Below are 20,722 nucleotides of genomic sequence, written 5' to 3' on the forward strand. Positions count from 1 at the left end.
GGAAAAAAGCTGGAAGTGGTGCTGAGGTTCAAGTGGTAGAGCTCTAGCCTTGAGAAAGTCCAAGGACAGTGCTCAGGCCCTGAGCTCAAGCCCAAGACTGGCAAAAAAAAAAAAGAAAAGAAATATTGGGTCAAGTATGTAATAGAATATGTTCCTTCGATGGTTATTTAGTATTAATATTCCAGTGTTGTTTTAAGTAGGTACTAAATTTTTGAAATGAATTTATATTGCATTCATTTTAGAATATTACTGACACTGTATATACAGACTATATGCTTGTTTTAACATTTAATGTATTCAAGTGATTTATTGCATTTATTTAATATATTTAAGTGATGTTATTATATAAGGAGATTTGAACTGTACTAAAATTTCAAATTTATCTCATTCGTATATCATTGATAAATACCAGAGAAATTTTCTCTTAAAATTTACACATCTATCTACCCTTCCTCCTTCCTCCCCCAGAAAACCATGACTGGGAAGCAAGTTTCTAGTTATCAGAGTAGAGCAAAGACAATCACATGGGATTTGTAGTGTTGTCATATTTATTTAGAATTATTAACATATACTTTTATTATCATTCCACTTGCTTTTAAAACTGCTCCATCATGTTGGCATATATCAGTCCTACTTAATAATGAATGTCCTATATAACAATAATGTCTAACTGATTTAACTAGTACCACCTGGATAATCCAGAGCAAACCAAGACACCATCTTTCAATGCTAAATTAATAGTGCTTCTTCCACTAAAGCTGGTGTTACATGATATTCTTCTGTAACTTATAGAAACCATTTGTCAACGATCTTGCCTGAGAAACCTGCCTTTTCGAACCTCTATATAGACAATATTTACAGATCTGGGTTAGAAATAGAAATAACTGTTTCTAAGGATTCATCTAACAGATTTGAGGGTTTTCGGGTTCTTACTTTAGCAAAGATTTCATGAATCATTAAACTTTCTTGGGGGCTTATAATTGCAACCCTAGCTATCCAAGAGTCTGAGATCAGAGGATCTCAGCTCAAAGCCATCCTAAGCAGGAATGGCCAGGAGACTCTTTTCCAATTGATCACCAAAATGCCAGAAATGGAAATGAGGCTAAATTGGTAGAGCAAAATCTTGAGCATTTGCTCAAGAACAGTGTCGCAGCCCTGAGTTCAAACTCCTGAGTTCAAACCCCAGGAGCAGCACTAAAAAAAAAAAAGTCTACAACCTACAACCTACAATATTTTTAGACGTTTGAAATCAGTAAAGAGGCTTCAGCACTCAACCACTCTTGATAATTGTTATCTTTCATGTAATTGTGTCCTTTTCAAGCATGAAAACCCCTGTCTACATGTTTTCCTTCACTGATGTGTGATATTAAAATTGGAATCAGAATATTGGTTACATGGTATCTTCAATAAAACGGAGAAAAATTTTCTCGCCCCAAAATCCAAAAGGCAAAATCAAAAATCCCTTACTGGTGCAGTTTGGGAAAGATTCCAGGAGATGAAAATGAACAATAGATGTGTGAAGACTTTGAAAAGCAAATCTCAAAATAAAGGGTATTTATCATATCAGCAATTCTTATTTCCTTGCCATACTAGAATGTGAGGGTCTTTGAACAATTTTATGTCTACATATTAATATTTTCTTAAAAACTCCCTTAAAGATGTTAATGTGCAACCAAGTATGGGAAGTGGACCCTTTTTAAGGTTATTTTTATTGCAATTAATAGAGGGGTTCCAGTTATATTCACCAGACAGATGCATTACTTCATACACATTGATACCCCTTCTCATGCTTTTGTACCTGTTGCCCTCCCTCCACCCCTCCCCTCACCTTGTTTCCCCCTTCCTTTTCCTATTTCAAGTAAACAAATAGATGTATACACAATATACCAGATGACAAGGTAAGATACTGTAACAATATGAGAATAACCAAGGGATAACAAATGAGATGAGAGATAACGTAGTACATTAAGAACAGCAATCACACATTATATGGCTCTTGTTTCTATACCCTGGAGGTCCTTTCATTTAGCCTCATCCTACATGACCTTATGTATCTAGGTTTTAAGCTATTGTAATCCTCTACTAGGAGAGTCCAGGGTTTTTACTGATTATTACAAAGGAGGGAAACCATTGAGTCTATGTTCCTTTGGGTCTGGATTACTTCACTTAATATGATTTGGGAAGTGGACAGTTTTTATATGAATTTGAAGGGTTTGATTTCAATGGCAATGGGCAAATCCTGGTAAATCTCTTTGTAAAGTCAATTCATCCCATGCTCACCAACCACCTAAATTTCCAGCAGATCGTAAATCAGTGGTCTTTTCTTTTTAATAGTAAACATGAACAGAATGGCTCAACACACCATTTTTCAATTTTCCTTCAACATCACTTCTAGGTACAAACTGGCCTTGGGTTCAGGCAGATGATGAGGGTAACAGCTGCTATACTGCACCTTGCTGCAGGGGAAAAGAGCAATCCTTCATTTCTGAGAAGAGTTAGTCATCAGACAGATCATCAGTTTAACCAACCATTTAGTTCCTCTTCCCTTCAGGTGAGACTGAGTCACTTTTCTAGAATGAGGGTGGCAATAAGAAGTGGTAGAGAAAAGAGATGGATTACCAACACAAGAATAAACATAGCTTATCTCACCTAATTTATTCAATCTGCCTGCCTCTGGGTGCTATCAGTCCAGAAAACCATTAAATTATTCAGACAGCTTGGATAAGACTCTATACCTCAAAAAAGATTCATTTTAGTTTAAAGGAGGCAGTCTCTTCTTGCTGATACATATCAGTACCTAATCTTCAATCCCATCTTGGAACTAAGAATTAAAATATAAGTGAAGACACATAGGGAGCCTAATCACTTCAAAAGTGCTTGAGTCTGCAACTTCTCTCCAAGTGCTTTCATTGACTCACATCAGTAGATCAAGGTCACTGATTTGCTCTCCTAATTGTTATGGCAGACTGTGTATCGGTTCAGAATCATCTTCAACACAGACTGATGACTCCTCCTACCACCATTAATTCTGACTGCAACACCCAGTCCCTTCAGCTGTCTCTTTTCCTCAAACTGTAATACTAGGAGTTTAAAGAGTTGAATTTGTATGTACCTTTGATCCAGCCAGAAGACTATAAGTACATTATATATTTCTTTCTCATTTTTTTATCTCTAAAACAGAGCCTATAATTCTGATTCAATAAAATGTTGTTAGAAAATATTAAATACCAACTACATAGACATAAAAACTTATGAGTCTATAGACATAGTTTTATTACATTGATTAATGCATATCTATGATATACAAACCCTTAGCCTAATTTTTATTATGTTCTAAAAATTAAGAGCCTGTGATTGTATATAGAGATTCCCTTCTTGAATACTTGTTTAACACGTCATTTGAAATAAGACGTAAAAAAAATCAATGTTAATAAATTCTTTAATAAAAACATATTAAATACATGATAATGTGAAGAAGGCACTTTCTGAACTATAAAATGATTGCAAATGGAATTATATTATTACCCAAAACCCCACAATGCCCAAAGAATAGTTTTTCTCTATTTGCCATAGTATCTGGGCAATCCTGATTCTAAAAGAGATCCTATTACGTTGTGACTTAAAAAAGAACGCCTTGGGGCCAGAAGTTTGGCCTAGTGGTAGAATGCTGGCCTAGCATGCACAAAGACCTGGTTCAATTCCTCAGTATCATCTTTATATAAAAAAAGCCAAAAGTGGTGCTGTGGCTCAAGTTGTACAGCTCAAGCCTTGAGAAAGCCCAAGGACAGGCCATGAGTTCAAGCCCCAAGACTGGGGAAAAATGCCTTCTCTTTTAGATCTAACATCTTTCTATGAAAGGTGATGTGAGTGTGATGTAGTGACAAGTACATTTGATAATGTCAGATATTTTGTGGTTTGTTTTCATTACAACGATAATAAATACAAGTCACTTTCCTTTTTTTTTTCTTAGCAGTACTGGGCTTTGAGCACAAGGTTTTGCCCTAAGCAATGAGTCAGCCATTTGTGCCATGGTTGTTTTTGAGACAAGATCTTACATTTTTGTTCCTGGCCTACCGGGACTGTGATCTCACTGCTTGCCATAGCTGAAACCAACAGGTATGCGCAACCACACTTTGCTTTGCCATTTAAATGGAATCTTGCTAACTTTTATTTGGGGAAGGGTGACAGGTGTACTCCATTTGGCTCAACTTCAAGTTTCTAGATTTCCACTTTTCTCGCATATAGAAGTAAGGATTATGAAGTCTAACTCAAAGTCTTAGGATTTACATGATATCATCATATTAAAGTGTTTGCCATTTATGTGGATGGTCAAACACACATGCACAAATTTCACATTAGGATTTAGAAGCTGGTCAAGTGGAACTCCTTTAAGTGAACCAAGGGTCTGACTTCTCTCTCTTGCTTTTAAGGTATATTTGTCATTCTTCATGTTCCTTGTTAATAATCTCTTCTTTGCTAATAATAATTATTTCTGTTTTCTGAAAGTAATTTATAACACAAGTGAAACAAAAAAAAATCTCTTTATTCTGCTTCCACTTTTTATTTATTTATTTATTTATTTATTGCCAGTCCTGAAGATTGAACTCAGGGTTTGGGCACTGTCCTTGGGAGCTTTTGTGCTCTTCCATATTAGTCACAGCACCACTTCCAGCATTTTCTGTGTCTGTGGTACCAAGGAATCAAACTCAGGGCTTCAAGCATGCTAGACAAGCACTCTACCCCTAGGCTACAGTATCCTGGCCTCCATTTTTTTTAAATTACCTAACTTTCTAGTTCTAATGTTTTGGTTAACATGAATTAGGAACAGTATAAAATCACCTTTGTATTTTAGATGTGACTTCATAGCTTCAGTGATATGGTCCCCAATCCATGTTATACATCTGCTAGAATTCCCATTGTAACTCAGAGGGTACCTCAACTCAAATCTTCTCCATCCTACATGTTTAACATTTCCTGTTCTTCGTACAAGCTCATACAAAATTTTGACTATAAGCAAATCTTTAAGTCTGTGTCAAATTCTGACAATGTACTCATCATAATATTTCTCAGAAGTATTCTCTTTTCCTCTCTCCCTCTCTTCCTCCCCCCCCACTCCATCTTTCTCTCTCATGCCAGTCCCTGAGCTAGAACTCAGGGCCTACAAGATGTATCTAATCTTTTGTGCTCAACACTAGCACTCCACTTGAGCCACAACTCCACTTCCAGTTATATGATGGTTAATTGGAGATAAGATTCTCAAGGACTTTTCTACCTTGGTTGGCTTTGAACTGAGACCTCAGAGCTCAGCCTCCTAAGTAACTAGGGTTACAAGCATCAATTCCTAGTGTGAGTTTTTCTTTCTTTCTTTTTCTTTCTTTCTTTCTTTCTTTCTTTCTTTCTTTCTTTCTTTCTTTCTTTCTTTCTCTTTCTTTCATCTTCCCTCCCTCCCTCCCTCCCTCCCTTCCTTCCTTCCTTCCTTCCTTCCTTCCTTCCTTCCTTCCTTCCCTCCCTCTTTTCCTTCCTTCCCTCTTTTCCTCCCTTCCTCCCTCCCTCCCTTCCTTCCTTCCTTCCTTCCTTCCTTCCTTCCTTCCTTCTTCTCTCTCTCTGTCTCTCTCTTTCTCTGTCTCCATCCTACCCTCCTGATGATTGCCTAGGTTTGCTGTTAGATCTCTCTAATTTCAGAATATGTCATTTGTTCATTCTATTCAGATGGTACCAGAGCATGGGCTTGAAGCATTATCTATGATCAATTCACTTCTTTCAGTTCTACATTGCACTCCTTTCTTGCTCATGTCCAGGTTTCATCTCACCATGCCCTCCTTGCCCAAAATTCTTCTTTCATCTTACCTCTAATACATAAATCCTGTCTTTTTGTCTGGAGTAAGATTTGCTTTAATCAACGACTTTTCCGATATGGTTTCCAGATTTCTCTTACTTGAAAAAGAATCCTAGTCTAATTAAGTCAAGGGTTAACTGATTTTTAACACATTTAAAGACTTCACCCTACAGGCTTTCTTGATCATAGTTTAATCTCTTGGGAAGAAGAATTTCACCTGACACATTTGTGATTGCCTTATACATGTTAATTATCCACAAATGTTCAGCGAATGACATAAAAGCTGCAATATTACATCATCTCATCTGTAGAGTTAGATGATCTCTCCTGAGCAATGTCATAATTTCCAAGTTTATCAGCAGATGAAAACATTTTCAACAAACATTAGGCCTCAGTATTAACAAGTATATGGTTCCAAAGTGATCGTTTAGAAAGGCCATACAGCTCACTATTCTAAAATTGCTCAAGTTTGCCTAAAATATATGGGAAGCAGGTCTGAGCACTTAGAACCTCAAGTGCATGAATGCTACATTACTGTTACAAAACTCCTGTAGTGCATATGTACTGCTCACCAAACACTTCATTTTGTACTCTTTATCTTGAATAATGTACATGCTTGATCCATGTTCTCATAAAGCTACTGAACTCCCGTTAAAGATGTACCACCTTGCCTGGCACCAGTAGCTCATATCTGTAATTCTAGCTACTCAGCAGGCTGAGGATCGTGGCACCAAGGCAGCCCTGGCACAAAAGACTGAAACATGCTTATCTCCAATTAACCACCAAAAAACTAAGTGCTGCTATGGCTCAAGTGCTGAAGAGCTGAGGGACAGTGCCCGGGCCCAGAATTCAAGCCCCATGACAACAAAAAAAAAATGTACCATCTTTCAACAAATATAAAATAATCAGCACATGGCTCACATGAAGACATTGCATGCTACTTTGGATGGGAGATTACTATAACATATATTTTGCGTTATGTGATCTCTTTTGGAAAATAGATACTCAAAGCACTGGCTATAAGTAAAATACATATCTGCTATGTAAACAAAAGGGTAAAGAAGTATTTCTTCAATAACTCAATGTAATTTGTCCTCCCTCTGTCAGTTATCTCAATTCCACAAAAGAAGGAAGTATATATTTAAGGAGATGAGTAAAGGAAGCAATACTGTGGCTTAAGAGGGAGAACTCTGGCCTTGAACTAAAGAGCTCAGGAACAACACCCAGGCCAAGACTTCAAGCCCTCTGACCAGCAAAAAAACAAAGAAGAGTAAATCAGTGACCAAAAGTGTGTGGTCACCAAAGCAGGATAAATGTGTGCTATCATTTCATTTTCAGGAAACTGAAAAGTAGAAGAGGGCATGTATCTATGAATTAGAAGGAAGTTCAGAGGAGTTAATCATTTCCAAGGATATTTTTTCACTCACAAATTTCTAAGCAAAAGATACTAAATACTTTACATAACTATATTATGTGTCTGGGACCCATTGTCAGAAAAGAAATGTGAAGATGAATAGGCAAGTATTCTACCAAAGTGTCTCACAGTGTCAACAGTCACTATGCATTTATTGAAATTAAATCAAATTAATTTAATATGTTTTCTATAACATGAACCACTTTCTAGATATTATTCTGGAACTAATCAGACAAGACAAAGCCCTTCGCGTCTAAAATGCTTCTGTTCTCTCAAGGGAAAACATCAATGGAAAGAGAAAAGCTTACAAGTATATGGATGACAAATAGGACAGAAAAATGCTACAAACTTCCTACTGGAAGCTAAGTTGAACTGTGAAGCATGAATACATGTGAACCACGAATTATATACTTCCCTTTTCTTTGCTTTCTGGAAATAGAAAAAAAATGCAATCCAAGCAGAAAAGGACAAAGGAGTCAGTCTCCAGGGAATAAGCTGGCATGTGTTATAGTGGATCCCCATGTACTTTATGGTTACTTGATGTGTTGAAGACATGGTTAGGATTTCTAAGACATGAAGTTGGAAAGTTTTTGAAGAGCCTGTGGGCACTTAGTGTATAGCTCTATAGCTTAGATTTTTGTCTAAAAATCAAAGGGGAACTAATCAAGTCTTAAAAGGAAGAAGGAAGAGGAGGAAGAAGAGGAGGAAGGGAAAAGAAGGAGGAGGAGGAAGAAGAGGAGCAGGAGGAGGAGGGGGAGGAAAAAGAAGAACGAAGAAATTATTTTCACACAGCATTCCTTCTGGAGAAGTTGATGTGATAGTGTGATTAAGCACCAGAGAGAAGAATTTGAGGAAGAAATACCTATGGTCACTTAGAACACACATGTGCATGGACCCTGTTCCAGAGTTTAAGGATGGAAATAGCTTATCTCTAGGGACTGTACCTCCATATGTGTGTGTGTATGATCTTGGAAAAATACACCTAGGAACTAAAAAAATCTTCTGGAAAGGCTTGCTTAGTCTCTCATAACTTCTTTGAAATAATAGATACCAAAGGAGGCTCTACTTAGTCTAGGAAGTGAAATAACCAAGTTGAAAGTTACACTCTAATGACCCTTAATCAACCTACTGCCTCAGGAAGAGCAAGAATTCATGCTGATGTTAACACAATGTTCATTCAAACTGTGTTAATGCAATGGCTCTACCTCTTTGCTCTTCTTTATCTCCAGAAAAATGGAAGATATTCTAGATTCCCAAGTATCTAACTTTGTGTGTGTGTGTGTGTGTGTGTGTGTGTGTGTGTGTGTGTGTTCTGTTCCTAGGGCTTGAACGTGGGACCAGTGTGATATCCCTCTACTTTTTTATTCCACCCTAGTGCTCTAGGGCCACAGAGCCACTTCTGGCTTTTTCTGACTCATTATTCATTGCAATAAGAGCCTCTAGGACATTTCTGCCTGGGATGGTTTCAAACCACGATTCTCAGATTTCAGCTTTCTGAGTAGTTAGGATTAGAGTTGTAAGCTACCATTGCCTCACTCAGGTAGCTAACTTTTAGTCTCAGCAGTCACAGTATCAATTATTATTTCTATGCCTTTTTTCTTCCCTTTCTCTTCTTTCTCCTCTTTCTTCTTTTGTTTGGAAGTTTTACTTTTAAATATATTTTCCTTTTCACATCAGTTTGAGCTGAAGGAGTGATTGAAGAAGGAGAAGCTTCCACAGTCTTACACAGGTGGTTATGCTCTCAGGAAAGAAGGGAGATGAAATCTTGAGGAAGGAGGGTCACACTGATAAAGTGTTGACAAGCATGTTGACATGCATGTCCAAAGATGCCAACCAGTGTCGTATACCCAAGCCAGGGCAAGTGAGAAATGAGGAAAATAAAAGCAAGAGATAAAACATGAAGAATAACAATATTAAAAATGTAAAAGTATGTGTCAACAGACAGCTATGGGTGATTCCCAACCATCCTTGTAAGAAGATACATTATATATTGAGTTGGCAAAGAGAGTGGAAGAATTGCCTAGACCAAGCGCAGGCTGGGCCTCTGCTACTGAGATACAGAAGCTTAGAGCTTTCAGAGACCTTTTTTCCTTTCCTTCTTTCCTTCTTTCCTTCTTTCCTTCCTTCCTTCCTTCCTTCCTTCCTTCCTTCCTTCTCTTTCTCTCTTTTTCTTTCTTTCCCTTTTCTCTCTCTCTCTCTCTTCTTTCTTTTCTTCTCTCTCTCTTCCTTCCTTCCCTTTTCCTTCCTTCTTCCCGTCCCTCTTTTCCTCCTTCCTTCTTTCCTTCCCCGTTTCTCACTCTCTTTCTTCAAAAATAACTGTTTGGATCAAATCCTCTTAGTTAAACTATTTTGGAAATATGAGTTTGGCTTTGAGCTTTAGATGAAGTGGTAAAAGTTCCATTGAAATTTCAGATCCTGACATAGATAATGGCCGAGGACTATGGAATGTTCAGGAAATGACTTAAGCTTTGAAAGCCATAGAAAGTGCTTGACCTCGTTTGCTGTTATTTACCATGTTATATATATTTGTTTTCCCAATCTGTGTCAGGAAAGTCCCTACTCTAGTTCTCATAACCTCTAACTGTAACTCTCTCCTGGTCATGTTCCCCTCTTGGTCTATACTATATCTGGCTTCGTAATTCCATGACATTTTGCATATGGCTTTGTTTACAGTAATTAGAAAGCATTTAATATTAAGGTCTATCTTTCTCTATAACTAGACCTGAATGTCAGGAATGTCTGATTCATCTTTGTTTTCCCCATAGCACATAAAGCAGTCCTTGATGCATTGAGGGCAGACAGTATGTTTATGCCTAGACAATGCATATAATAAAATAAACAAATGAGTAAATGGAGTAGTTGACCTCTTCCCTTCTTGACACCATGGACATAACCAGTACTTTCCAGAGCACTGTGAGCAGTGGGTACTCCTTTGCATTCGCCTTGTGACTGGCCCATAAGAATCTGACCCATCTTCGCCATACAGTTTAGTTCCATTTTGGAGCTGAAGAGTTATCAGAGCTGAGTGTTGGAAGACAATTCCACCCTTGAGTCACAGTGCCTCTGGGTGCTGTTCTTCCCTTCTAAGTGGAAGGTTGTTGTAGCATTCTTGCAAGATGATTTTCCTAATTAGCTTTCCCTTATAAGGTGCCAGAGGGTTTGGTTGGTCAGCAATAGGTCCCTTAGATGACCAAGAGACTTTGCCTTAGGCTACTGGGTGGGCCAAGTTGACATCTGGTGAGAATTTAATGACTCAGAGCTTTATTCTCCACCCAAAGTTCTCTCACCCACCAGTTTTCTTCATCCTGCCAGTCTTAGGTGTTGAGAGCAGGAATGATTGCAGGATGTGATTTCTGTGGCTGCATTGTTAGCTATATTTCACAGGGGTTTAGGAAAGCACATTTATTAAATGGTTCTGAGAGGATAGGATGCTCCTCTGGTACCCTTTAAACCTAGTCCCACTTTCAGGGTGAGTGGCCAAAATGTCAGCATTCTTAGGAATGAAGGGTCTGCCTTGAAAATGATTTTATTATATGATCCATATCTCTTTATGTGATGCTCATATTTTCATTTCTAAGGTCTAAGAATGGGAGGCAGCAGCTTAAGGAACAGCAAGTCCAGAGATTCTCTCCCATTCACATACAGAAAACAAGAAACAAGTCGATTATAAAACACTCTTTCTAAGTTCAAGGACTGATCCCTCACTTTCAGCAGCACATACTTCTCCAGACCATGAAAGGACTTCTAGGTTTTCATAATTGTGTTGCTGACATGCAGTTTCTTAGAATTCCTTACCATGAGTTTCCTTCTGTTTAGGTGAGGGGTCTGATTTTCTGCTTGTTTGTGGAACTGGGAATTCAACTCAGGCCCTTATATTTTCTAGGTAAGTGTTCTATCACTGTGTTATCTCCAAGAACTTTTGCATTTTTCTTTTGTGTGACAATCCAAGGGCTTGATCTTAAGTCCCAGGTGCTGTTTCTCAGTATTTTATTTTGTGGATGGTGGGGCTTGACCTCAAGTCCTAGGTGCTGTTTTTCAGTATTTTATTTTGTGGATTGTGGTGCTTGAACTCAGGGCCTAGGTTCTGTGTCTGAGCTCTTTTGCTCAAGACTAGTGCTTTACCATTTTAAACCATAGGTTCCCTTACTCATGGGAACTTTACTACTCTAACTGGCTTTGAACCACAGTCCCTAGATCTCAGCTTCCTGAGTAACTAGGATTACAGGCATGAACCAGTGCCTAGTTTCTCAGCTTTATTTTCCCAAGGCTAGCACTCTATCCCTTGAACCACTGCACCTCTTCTGGATTTTTGGTGGTGAATTGTAGATATGTCTCCTATCCTTTCTTGTCCACGCTGGGTTCAAACCATGATTCTCAGATCTCAGCCTTCTGAGTAGCTAGGGTTGCAGATATGAATCATGGGTAGCTAGAACTGCTATTTTTTGCTTTTTTTCCTAGAAGAGTCTATTTTTTTTCCCAGATAGTGCCTCAGACTACTTTGGCCCAGAATATTTTTGAACCTTTTCCTACTCTTATGGCTCCTAAGTAGTTGAGATTTCTGTCAAACAATGCCACAACCAACTTGCTTTGAGATAGGGTCTTGTTAACCTTTTTCTTTTTATTTATTTTTACTTTTTTAATATCCAGGATCTTTTTTTTAATTTTTTTATTGTAATTAGTAAAAGAGTTACATGATTTTTGCCAGATAGAAGGTGCATTAATTCACATACATTGATACCCTTTCACATGTCTTGGTACCCATTTCCCTCCCCCCCCCACACCCCCCACCCATCTTGGTTTTCCCCCCTTCCCTATCAAATTTCAAATATCCAAATACAAATAAATTCAATATATCAGATAACAAAGTGAGATACTATACCAATATGAGATAACCAAGGGACAGCAAAGGAGATGAGAGACAACATAGTACATTAAGGACAACAATCATTCATTATATGGCTTTTGTTTCAATATCCTGGAGGTCAGGATATCTTTAGAACAGAAGCCTTCTATTTCCACTTTCCAAATAGCTGTGATTACAGGTCTGAGCCCTGACACCTGGCTAGGAGACAACTTTTATTTGGTGATACTAGAAGATTATACATAAAAATATGGAAGAAATGAGCAGGAGCATACCTGAGCTTTGAAGTCTGAGCTCTGAACTCTGATTCTTTAATGTACTTCATGGTGTAATACTCAGTTTCAGATGCCAAAGTAGTTGATCTAAGGGAATGCATAGTATTCAGAAGTCAAGACTGCGCATTGTAGCAAAGGCAGTAAATCTAGAAGAAAGGAGCAACCATATGCATTACAATTTGTTTCCTAGGGTATCTTCAGGGTGAGATCTCAGGATGATGTGGAAAAAGGGCTCCCACAGAGCCCAGTATGGGAGCACAAGGCCCATGCAACTTCCAAGGAAGATCACAACATACTTATCTTCCTTTAACCTCCAACAATTGTTTCCTCAGAAAAGAGATTACTTTTAGACAAAATTGTCACCAATATCTTGCCACTCTGATGAAAAGCAGGAGGGTGGGAGGATGATAAAAATCACTTCTCTAACCCTCTTGGCCTAGGAAGCCAACCCCTCCCAGGGAAATGGCTGTCTCCCAGCGGCATCCTGGCTCTCCATCTTTGAAGTTGCCTCTAAATCTGTTTGCTTTTGGAGCTCCAATAAGATTTGCGCTTGCTGCTGCAGGCTGGCCCAGCTAGGCTGCTCATGCTGAGACCATGGCAGGCTTCCCAGGTGAACAACCAGAACAGTTAATTACATCAACCCAATTAGCAGCAGCACCCACCTTAAGCAAGCAAAGCTCACCTGCAGTCTCACCCAGGAGCCACCCCCAGGGCCTCGGTAGAAAACCTGGCAAATTAGGAGGCTAAGTGTTTAGCATTGACCTCTTCTCCAAAACCTCCTTTCTTAGAGATAGGTAAAGGAACTGGAAAAAAAAAATCTCTGACACAAGAATCTGCAAAGCAGCCTCCAGATTGTAATGGGGTTTACAGATGATGCCACTGGAGAGGAACAGAATCTTCCCTGAATACCTAGTGAATGATCAGAGGTAGAACATTATCAGATCTTGCCTTCAGTAATGAGGCTGAGTTTGCCTGCCTCTAACAGAGCACCAGAGATAGAGCTGTCTCTATGGAAAAAGGGAGGTATGCGAGAAAATGTGACAGCTGTTTTCCTTGGCGCTATGCTTGTATCTTTCCACATTTATGGGAATCAAAAGTGCTGAGTTTAAAGACAAAATTGAATCTCTATAGCTGCTTACCTTTGAGCAAGTTGCTTAAACTTGGTTTTCCATTTGCTAAACGTGTGATTATACACATTTCAGAGATGGAGAGTAGAGTATTCGTTGCCAGGGAACAACTATGGAAGGAATCTCTACATAGAACTGCACAGAGAGACAGAGCAGAACTATAGCAAAACTGGAATGGTGGGCACTGAGTTCCATGCATTTCTCAAAATTCCATGGACTGCGTGCAGCAATAAAAAGGGGAGGGGGAATCCTTTGCATACACATAAATAAATAAAACACTTTTAAAAGTGTAGTGAAAATATATTTTTCCCCCAGTTCTGGGCTTGGACTCAGAGACTGAGCACTGACCTTGAGTTTTCTCGAGGTTAGAGTTCTACCACTTGAGTCACAACACCATTTCTGGCTTTTTTCTATGTATGTGGTACGGAGGAATTGAACCTGGGCTTTTGTGCATTCTAAGCAAGCACTTAACCACTAGGCTACACTCCAGGCCTCAAAATAACTTTTTAAAGACCTGTTATAAGGTTGAAGATAATTCTGAGGGCCAATGGTTTACTCCTACAATCCTAAGTACGCGGGAGGCTAAGATTGGGGATACATATCTCCAATTAACCAATAAGAAGCCAGATATGGAGGGATGGCTCAAGTAGTAAAGTAGTAGAGCACCAGCCTTGGAACAAAATAGCTGAGAAAAAGCACAAGGCCCTAAGTTCAGGCCCCAGGACTGGCACACACAGTCACAAAAATGTTTTTTTTTTTAAAATTACAGTGAATGATCTATATATTCTCTAAATATCAGTTGTTTCCCTTTCTTTAGGAGCCTATATTCATTGTCTATAAAAATAATGTTAAAACATATTTTTCAAAAGCATGGTACAATAGCAAATATAAAATTATGAATATAAACATTTTATCTTCATCCATCAATACATGCAGGCATTTTGTGTATACTGTTGGGCTGGGCCTGGCAGAAAGATCTGCTGTAAAAGCTCATCAGAGCCAATATCATCCTTTCTACTATAGCTTATGGTCTAGAAAGTCAGACAACATGGAATGAATGCTCCTTGTGAGATGGTGCAGTAGCTAAACCACCTTTTTATGGGGTTGTGAAATGCAAACTTAGGGTAACAAAGACTTCTTAAAGAAAGCATCATTCAAAAATAATCCTTGGAAGGCTAGCAGTAGATAGCCCCCAATAAGGAATCAGAGGAAAGCCTGGTATCTGTGGCTCATACCTATAAGCCTAGCGAGTTAGAAGGCTGAAATTTGAGGGTTGAGGATCAAAGAAAACAGGGACAGGAAAGTTCATGAAACTCTTATCTCCAATGAGATAGCCAGAAAAGGCCAGAACTGGTACTGTGGCTCAAGTGGGAGAGCATTAGCCTTAAGTGCAAAGAGGCTCATGGACAGAGCCCAGGCCCTGAGTTCAACCCCCAGGATAGGCAAATAAATAAATAAATCAGGGGACGAGGAAGTATTAACACAAACTATGTAGAGAAAGATCTGGAAATTAGACTCCTTTAGGAAGACCTCATTTACATTATCTGACTAGGGTCAGAGATGATTTGGGCTTTCTATAAAGTATTCTACTACATAGGAAGCCCTGCTATGGAATGCCATAATTCTTGGACCCACTGTATACACTTGTCAATAACTGGTACCTCAGCGCTTTGCTTTCCTTTGCAATCTCAGTCAGAATCTAGGAGGAAATCTCTCCCTTGAGCACAGTGACCTTTCTAATGTCTTTCATTTGCTCTTGCATAATCAATGATTTAGCTCGTAATGTGGGGTTTTTCACCACCAGAGTGGAGGCAGCGTGGAAGGGATTCAAACCCTCCAAAGTAGAGGGTTGTCAGTGACATCAGCCCAATCACTGGAGACAACAGTGTGTGCTTGGCCATGCCCGTCAGCTGTCTGCACCTATGTGGACCTGGCTGGAATGTTCGGTGTGACATTTGTCTGGCAGAAAATCTACTGCTTCCAGAATCTTGTTCACTTTCTGAAAAGAACTAGCATCCTCAGCCCAGCCACTTTGCATGAGTTCTGAAAGTAACAAAAAGCACTGTAATCCATTTTGAATAAGCTAATGAGGGGGGTACATAAAATCTAGAACTGATATCCCACTGACCTGCACTAGAGTACCAATCTCAGTTACAAAACAATTCCAAAAGGTTTCCATCTTGCCATTTTTCCAGAACTTCAGTCCCCAGACTCCTCCAGACCCTGCTATGCTGGATACCTCAGTTCCTCCTCTAGAATCCCTGGGGCCTCTAGATTAAGAGGGGGTGGTCAGGCATTGAATGGTGTCAGTGCTTCGTGTATTCTGATCCCGTAGAATGTGCTGGTTGTTCCCTACTGTATGGTATGGATCACATCTTTGGGAGACAGAAGACAACTGGCCAGATGAGTGTGCAGAGCTTCCCCTGACTTCCTACTTCACATAGTACATGTAGTTACTGGGATTCTTGGTTTCCAAAGTGTATTCATCATTTAAGATCCTATAAGTGTTGGGGAGAAAAAAAATATGATGATCTCTGTAGTTCTAGCATCTGCTGACTTGTGCAAAGGAGTCATCTACAGTCTGCACTGAGTATCTTAGGATCTTCTCCCATTCTTCCTTCGAGGGCACATTAAAGCAAGATGAGATGGAAATGTCCCAGCAGGCCTTTGGGGTGTGTTATTTAGAACTCTGGGAAGTCCTCAGAGGAACGTGTCAGTGGATTGAGCTGGGAGAGAGAGAGAGGGTGTGAACACAGGAGCTTCAACTGTCTGGTGTTGAATTGAAAGGTTGGTATCTGTTAGTTAGCTCTAAATGCAACCTACTTCCTGGGGTAGAAACCAAGTTCCCACAACTGCTCTGTAAAGAAGATTAGTAAACACACAAATATGCCAACACACACACACACACACACACACACACACATGCATGCGCACACACACACACACACACACACACACACACACGCACGCACACATACACACACCAGGAGCTGCCAAAAGGACATATCAACAGTGACAAATACAGCACTCATTGTTGTTATTCTACCAAACAAGGTGACAACAGCCAAATTCTATTGGACCACAACGGCAGAGGGAGATGTGCCTGATATTCTCAGCAACACTGCAGATTTGGTTACTGTAGAGTAACTCGCTGACCTTGGGCTCAAGTTTGTCTCACTGCAGGAGGAGCTGTACAATAGAAGTAGAATAACCAGTTTGGCCCCTAGAGCTTGGGTGTGGGAGTGCCAGCACTTATAAGTATCTCCTTTGATTTATTACCTCAGCCACTTGCACTGGGTCTCCATCTACCCTCTCTGAGGTGATGGCTGACTTGTTTCTTCTACCACAGGCCACATGGTAATGAAATCAAATGCAGATGCATAGTGAACACCTTCCCTTTTCTAAAGAGATGAGTGTGCCCTAGTGTTAGAATGCTTGCCTAGCATGCATGAAACCCTAGGTTCTATTCCAAAAGTCAGAAGTGGTGCCATGGCTCAAGTGATAGAGTGCTAGCCTTGAGAAAGCCCAAAGACAGTGCTCAGGCCCTGAGTTCAAGCCCAGGACTGGCCAAAACAAAACAAAATAAAAGAGATGATGTTTTTCTAGTGGGCCAAGCTACACTTTTCATGTGACTTCTCTACAGCCCCTGTCTATAGTTGAGAACCTACCTATTCTCAGGGCTCTCATGTCAGGGATAAGTGATGTTCTAGTCTCAAACTGTTTCATTGCAGGACTTTGTCACTTTCCAGGTGATTCACATAACTCATCCCCAGGCCAATCTGGTTCAGTCACCTGCCTTCTTTGTGCTTCACTATGTTTGCGTTCACATGTTTTTCTCCCTTGAAACATACATGATGCATTTTCTTCCCTCACTAAGGATCTCTTCCTCTCAAACTCCATTTAATAAACAAGTTCCGATTATGGTCCTGACTTGCCATTGCTTCATGCACTTTGACAATACCTCTCCTGTAGTATCCTTAAAGGGTATACTGAGCCTAGCACCTCATTTTATAGTTGGAGAAAAGAAAGAACTAGAATTATATTTTTTCCAATGTTTCTCCAGTCCTGAGTGGCTGAGCTAAAGGGTATAAGGTCACCCTATTACTCTTCCACTTTTTCTTTTTGACCCCTTGGGTGTCATGTGTGGAGAACTTATTTCTTATTCATTCAGTAAATGAATTCTTCTCTGCTGGATAATATTTTTAAACTTTGGAAATAGTGCAACAAATAAACTCTTCTCCAAAATACAGTTTTCTAGATGGAGGAAGATAGCCAATAAGCAAACAAACAAAGAATCCAGAATATGAAAGAAGAAATGTATATAATAAATGCAGGAAACAATTAAAGTGAATGGGCAATGGAAGTTAAATTGTAAGTAGCTATGGCAGACATCCCTAGAGAAGAGTTCTTTGATCTCCACTGGATGGGCAGGAGAGATTTGCTACATGGAGACCTGAAAGAAAGATAGTTCAGGGACAAGTAATAGTAATTACAAAGATCTTGAGGGAGAAACACGTCTAGCTTGTTCCAGGAATTGTAAGGAAAACAATAAGGAGGCCAGAAGCAGTTGATTGGTAGGAGAATTGACTAAACCAGGGGGCACTGTAATGCAGCAAAGTTGAAAGATACCTGCTTCCAGTCTATGGGCTACTGTAGCAATAACAGGCAACATATGAGAATGATTTCAGCCAGAGGAAAGATATGACCTCATATTTTTAAACCCTTCCTCTAGCTTTGTGCTAAGAACAAACTGGGGAAGGGGACAAGAGCAAAAGCATGGAGAAAGGTTAGGACCGTAAATCAACAAAGGGATTTTCATGGTTTGGACTATGGTTCTGAGGGCGGGGTTGACACACAAAAGGAGGGATATAGGACATGGTTGGGGTAATTTGGTACATGAGGAAGATCATGAAAGGGGGATGGAAGGTAAGACTGATGACTTAGCAGTGAGACTGAACTCAGCCTGGGAGGGTAGGTGCTCATTGAAGGCTTCCTAGAGGAAGACTAAAGCAGAAGCCTGGTGTATGCGAACAACTTTCTGGCATTAGCCTGATCTTAAGGTTTCCTAGGAAATCACCAACTTGGGAGGGTTTATAAGTAAAGCTGGATGGGTGTCCTACATACATAGAATAGAAAACTTCCAGACACAAGGGACAGAGATGCTAGGCGTTGGAAGCAAATGGAAGAGAAAGTCATGATGTAAAGAGAGATGTGCAAAGTTTCTGATGTGTAGAGTTCTGGAAGCCATAAAAACACCTCAACTTTGTCTTGATGTCCTTGGAAGCATTAAAAAAAAAGAACAGCAACATGAATAACCTGAAAAGATATTCTCCACTTCAATTTATTTTCTTAAAGAAAAAAAAAGGAAAAACTGTGAGAGCAAGCAAAAGAATGGGTGACACGGTCCAAAAAGAGATACACTATTACCTGACTTATTACTGGGATGTACATCACTTTCATAGCAATTTTTTAACATGCTTGTTTACAAAAGGATGCTAATAATCACGTATAGATTTTCATGTAAAAGATGATAAAGATGACATCTATCAGTGCAGTATGAAATTGATTTGTCTCTGAGCATCCCTCCCCAGTGTTGACTTGCCTCTAGCAGGTCTAAGGTATTTTTTATGGTCCAAAAAGGTCACACTCTCTATAATTCCAGTTGACATTTCCCTTTTTCCCAGCTTGGAGAAATAACATCAGTAAAGAATGGTGGCTCAAAGCTCATACTCATGACTTTCTTCCTTTTATTTCTTTAGTGACTGTGTCAGCCTCCAGGCTCTTATTTCTTTTACCTTTAACATGTCTCTTCTAAGTCTTTGACTTTTCATATTACACCTAATTCAGGCTGTCAGTAAGTGTTCTTTGATCGGATAGCCTTAATGTGTGGAGGGCTTCAGTGGAATTGCCTCCTTCTCCCTGTGGAAGCAGACAAAACTTGGGGGATATTGTGTGTAGATAATTTAAAGCCAATGCCAACCTAATTAGGGTCAGTTTGCTTTGGATTGTTCTCATGTGCCAGCAATTATAGATAACGAAAATGATACAATCTCCCTCAAACTGGGGCAGACAACTCCCTGCTCCTCCTCATCAGACTATTGGCACATTTTCTTCCTTATTGGCCTCAAACAGATCATCTACCCACTATCCTCCATCTTTCCGTATTCCGATTTTGAAAATTCACCAACCTAGATACACAATAACCCATCTCTGGCTTTTCCAAATTTCAGAGTCCTTCCTATATTGAAGCCCCAGACTGGCCCTTGGTCAAGCTTTAGTCATCTGAAGATAGTTTTCCAATTGCAACTTACCTAGTTATTCTTCATTCTATATCCTGTATGTCTCACAATTCACTTTCTTTCTTCAGTAACAGAAAGAAAACAAGTTTTGTTCTTTACGTTACCAGTGAATTCTGGTGTGACCTTAAGCAAGTCACTTTCCCTCAAAAAAAAAAAAAAGCAGAAATTTCTCATTAATGAGATTCAGATAATTCCTGTAGGGCTGAAGTCACGGAATTACAGTAAAGGCCAAATGACATCATGCTTTTAAAAGCTGCTCCCCACAGGGGCCGTGTCAATGATTCTAGATGTCAGCACACAAGCTGTCAGTTATATGTGGATGTTCACGACACTGCAGAATTCTTTGTTTTTGCTTGGCTTGCCTAGGTTTCCTGCGATATCTCCTGTCTTAACCATTCTTTATGATATTCATCATTTAAGGAACAGCTTTAGAGCAATTGCCTCACACATTCTTTCCAGGTTATACAATCATATTCGAGCTCTCATCTTGGAAAAATAACCTCTAAACCATGAATCCTTCCTTTGCCTTCAAGCTTGTACCACATGTATTGTGTTATTGTATTCATGTTTTGCATTTAGTCTGTAAGTACCACATGTTGTGTTCATTTAGCTTGTTCTCACAGCAGAGTGTCCAATTGATGTTAAATTACTACTTAGCAGGATAAATAAGTGAATGAATGAATGAATGCTCAGACAGACCTTGTTTGTACCTCTCAAAGCAAGTTATACAAATAGTGCCCTCTGCTGCTGACCAATGAGTTTGCGTTTGTGTTTTCCATACTATGAGAAAGCATTTTCAATTTTCTGGTTAAATTACCATGTGCTCTCTCTGCCTTTTCAGTTCTTTTTCTCTCTGTCTCCCTCTGTGTCTGTGTCCCTCTGTTTGTGCTTTTCTATGCAACAAAAGTAA

The 20,722-nt window shown here is 39.5% G+C and overlaps 1 long non-coding RNA gene across 1 annotated transcript in view; it reads right to left on the minus strand.

Moving 5' to 3' along the window:
* The window catches only part of LOC150069100 (uncharacterized), a 43,021-nt gene extending 29,412 nt beyond the window's left edge, over positions 1-13,609 (minus strand). The window contains exons 1-2 of the long non-coding RNA XR_016535256.1: positions 13,526-13,609; positions 12,387-12,532 (exon numbers count right to left, since the gene is read on the minus strand). This is a non-coding gene — a long non-coding RNA (uncharacterized LOC150069100). The remainder of the gene's footprint in view (positions 1-12,386; positions 12,533-13,525) is intronic.
* Positions 13,610-20,722: the final 7,113 nt, after the last annotated feature.

Source organism: Megascapheus bottae, chromosome 1 (assembly GCF_031878675.1).
Source record: "Megascapheus bottae isolate mThoBot1 chromosome 1, mThoBot2.hap1, whole genome shotgun sequence".
In the NCBI taxonomy this organism is placed as follows: Eukaryota; Metazoa; Chordata; class Mammalia; order Rodentia; family Geomyidae; genus Megascapheus; species Megascapheus bottae.